This window comes from Solanum pennellii, chromosome 3 (genome assembly GCF_001406875.1).
Source record: "Solanum pennellii chromosome 3, SPENNV200".
NCBI lineage: Eukaryota > Viridiplantae > Streptophyta > Magnoliopsida > Solanales > Solanaceae > Solanum > Solanum pennellii.
Genome location: NC_028639.1, coordinates 50,025,053 through 50,029,771, shown reverse-complemented (window position 1 = coordinate 50,029,771; position 4,719 = coordinate 50,025,053).

Sequence of the window (4,719 nt, the reverse complement as noted above, 5' to 3'; positions counted from 1 at the left end):
CCCCCCCAAACACTGGAGAAGGCCCCATACTGGATCCTAGAGCAAGCCTTGTCTTGAGATTTTCTTCAATTGCTCGTCAATTTTTATTTTCTGGATACGAGTTAGAGTGACATTGTACATGATAATCCGAGTAAAGGAAAGAAATGATATTGATTGCTGGGTTTGATACTGGATACATATTAATTTCAACACTAGTTTTATGAGAAAGGATGTTGTATATTAGTTGAGAGGCTGTAGTATTAGAGTAACGCAACAGGCTGAAATAGAGAAAAGACGGGTTTTTTAATTTTGGATACCTTTCTTTGCAAACATTAGTCAAGTCTCTCTCTTGATATTTATCTCCACTTTTCACTACATTTATGACCACCCCCACAACACCTTGAGATGAGATATATATATTAAAACACAATCAATCTTGAATTTTCTTATTAGAGGATTATTTATTTTTGCAAAAACGATTTGACATACTTCTGAATTTCATCATTTAGAGTTGATATATTTCTCGTTATGAAAGTGATTTATATATATCGCTACTGTTATATAAATGATTAATATATGCCATTCTTCTCTAACGGGAGTCAATTATTTTTATACAATATGGGTATATTCAATCTTCTTCACATGTATTTTTTTTGGATTAATTACTTGAGTTAATCCTTTTTTAAAAATAATTACTTATTTAGATATACTCTTTAATTATTATCATTTATAGCAATATAAAATAATATTATATATTTTATTATTATATTTTTCTCTCTCTCTCTCTTTCTTTTTTTTCTCTACCAACTTTTTAATTATTCTCTCTTTCTTGCTCTTTTCTTTTTGTTGCTCTTCCTCTCTTACTACTTTTTTTCTGTTTTGCGTTCTTTTTGCTGCGCACTCCCCATCTTTTTGTTACTTTTTTTCCTTCTATTTCTTTCTTTACTTTCTTTCGTAGAGTAGTCAATAATTCGTAGAATGAATATAATTAGTATCAATAATTAATTAATCAATTAAATAAATAATTTAATCGTAACAAAAGAAGAGACATACTAAATTGAAAAATGAATTAAACTTGAATTAAGAATGTATTACACATATTAAAGTTGAATAAAAAGTGTATTACACACAATGATCTATAGAGTAAATTAAACATGTATTAATAATGAATTGAATAAGTAATTCAATATTAATAAATAAATTAAAAAATTGCAAAATAAATTAAATAGCTTTAAAATTGTATTACACAATATTAAAGTTGAATTAGAAGAGAATTTAGAATGAATGAAAAATGTAACTAACAAAAGACAAGACCACGATCTATAAACTACATTAAACTCATATTATCCATGAATAAAACTTATATCATATGTATCTTATAGATTATGTTTGCTTTTATCACTAAGATAACCAATTAATTAGACAAGTAATCTTATTGGAGTAATTTCCTTAGATAGTTACCCATGTTTGAGAAATTACCTAAGAATATCACTTATGTTTGTTTTAGGACTACAATATCACCCAACCATACCTATTTTGCTAAAATTATACTTGACACAAAAATACATTATCTCTTTCTTATTAGGATGCCATGTCACATTATTTATTTATTTATTATTAAAAAAATATGCTTTAAACCTATTTAAATGTTATGTTGCAATATGTTTTTTTTTTAAAAAATATTGTTTTCTATTTATGTTTTTTGAAAATGTTTTGTTTTTAGATATATAAAGATAAATTTTAAAAATGAATGAAAAAAAAGTACCCTATTTCTACAACTAATTACTAATGGACTGTTTAACTATTTTTTAAAATAAGTTTTTAAAATTTTTAATGATAATTATTATTTTTTACTTTAAGTTTTTTAATTAATTTTTTTAAAAATACTTTTAGTTTTTTCATTGTGCACTTTTTCTTCTCCTAATTAGATAGATATTTCTATATTCCATCTTGTTGGAGCATTCTCTAAAATCAGTGAAAGTGTGATAAATATAATTCAACTTTCAGTTTTAATTTTTTACCTTAAAAATTGAAATTTGAAGCATTTAAAATATTTCATTTTTTTCCCGACTGTTTTTATATAAAAAATAGTTCAACTTCATTTTTTTCCTTTAGAATCGAAATTAGAGGCATTTAAAAATCATCGATTTTTTGCCGTTACAGTTTTTCTAACAAAAGAACTTTTATTTTCTATTTAAAATTCCTGTTTTTTTAAATTGTATTTTTAGAACATATTTAAAATGCTTTTTGAAAAATTAAATTTTTTGAATATTATGGTGCTGACATGTGACACTTTTTACTTCTCCTATTATATATAGATAGTTTTTTTAAAAAAAATAGACAAACCCACATATTATACCCAGTAAAACAAATTACATTAAGAACTGTAATGTGAGCTCCTCCGATTCTTCAAGAAAATATGTGAGTTTCTCCGGTTCTTTAAAAGAATTAGAAAAATATTAGTAATAAATTTAAAAATGTGACATGGTACCCTAGTAAGAGAGAAATAATGTATTTTCTTGTGTCAAGTATATTTGAGGAAAATAGGCAAAGTTGGGTGATATTATAGTCCTAAAACAAATATAAGTGATATTCCTAGGTAATTTTCCAAACATGGGTGCCTATCTAGGGAAATTACTCAATCTTATTGTAACAAATGAAGGAACATAATAAATTGTTAAATGAATTAAACTTGAAATAAAAAAAATGTATTACACACATATCAAAGTTGAATTAGAAGCGAATCAAACATGAATGCAAATTATAGCAAAAGAAAGAGCATTATGTGATTTGTAAATTGAATAAAGCTTGTATCAATGATATATTAAAGACGTAATTCAATCATAACAAATGAACCAATAAACAGCAAAATGAATTAACTTGTATTAAAAGTCCATACACCAATATTAAATTAAAGTTGAACTAAGCATAGATAAAAAATGTAACTAATGAAACACAAGACAATGACCTATAGAGTGAATTAAACTTATACTAATAATGAATTAAACAAGTAATCTAACAATAACAAATAATATACTACAAAGTGAATTAAATTTGCATTAATAGTGTATTACACAATATTAAAGTTGAATTAGAAGAGAAAAATAATAATAAATGAAAAACGTAACTAATGAAAGACAAGACAATAATCTATATATTGAACTAAACTTGTATTATTCATGAATAAAACATGTATTATATGTGTCTTATAAATTATTTTAGTTTGTATCACCAAGAACATGAGTGATGTTTAATATGCATTACAACTGTATTACAAATGTGTTAATTTATTTGGTTGAGATCAATAAAAAAGGAGTGAAGTTTGTAGTATGTATTATAAATGTATTGCTCGTGATTTTAATATAATTTTAATACAGTTATGAAACATATCTAATACAATTTTAATACAATCGCGATACCGTTTCATAAACTTCACCTTTTTCGAGTTTCAATCTTATTTTTCTCCTAAAATCAATCATAAACTTAACCAAATCCTCTTAAAATTGAGATATAAACTCCAAACGACATTTCACTTATTTGTAGGAACAACCTATCAAAACTAATCACAAATTCGTAAAATTGAATCTTTATAATGACCATCGATGATGAACTCTTGTTTCTATAATTTTAAAAATTTGAAATTCCTATTTGAGAACATGATATTGTACAATTTTCTGTTTTTTCTATTCCTTTTCTTGTCGTGTTTTAGAATAAAAATAGTGAAATATGGGAAAAATTAATTTAAAAATAACTATTTAATGAAAATTTCAAAAAAGAAAAAAGAAAAAGAATTATAAAAGAGAGGAGGAAGAGAGACTGAGATAGAAAAAAAGAGGAGGAAGAGAAAAAGGTTAGAGAAAGAGAGAAGGAAGATTAACTGTATAATTTTTCTAATTCATAAAAATTGTTATATTTAATTAGAAAAATTATATTGATATAAATCGTAAATATTTTTATAATATAGTATATTTATGTGATTTACCTTTTTTTTTTTTACTTTTAATTTACAAAGACTAATTTAACTTTATTATTTTGATGATCAAACTCTTTATGTTCGCTAATTTTCTTGTATGATTTATTATAAATGCCCCATTTTTTTTACAAATACAAAAAGTAAATCATTGTATAACCGAAAAAGATGTTTTAAATTATAATATAGCCATGAAAAAGTTACTTTTAAATCTTTAAAAAAAAATAAAAAAAAATAAGAAACTCAAATAATGATAATAAAAAGGGAAAAATTATGAGGAAAAGCAAACATATACTAGTTAATAAGCAAATAAAGTTATAGTTAGAATTAATTACAAACCGCAACTTGATTTTAGCTTTAATTACGTCAGTTGTCATCTTTTACACATGCGCACATGTCACGACCCAAAACGGGTCGTGAATGGCACCCACACTTACCTCCTTAGGTGGGCGAACCAACACATCTAAACCCCAACATATACCAATAGTTCAACTATAAATAATATAAATAATGCGGATGCTCCAAAAGATACTAAGCAACCAATTTAAATAAGTTTCTAAAGTTTAATACTTATCATCCCAAAATCTGATAGTCATCACATCAAGGACATCTAATCTCCAATACTAAATCTAAGAATATCGAATACACTAAAACAAAGAATAAAATGGTATGTCTCCGAAAGTATAGGACATCATGTCGTGACCGAGAGAATCCAACACGAGCTTGAATGGATAGCTCACCCTGTAACTTGATATGCGGGAGGCTGGCTA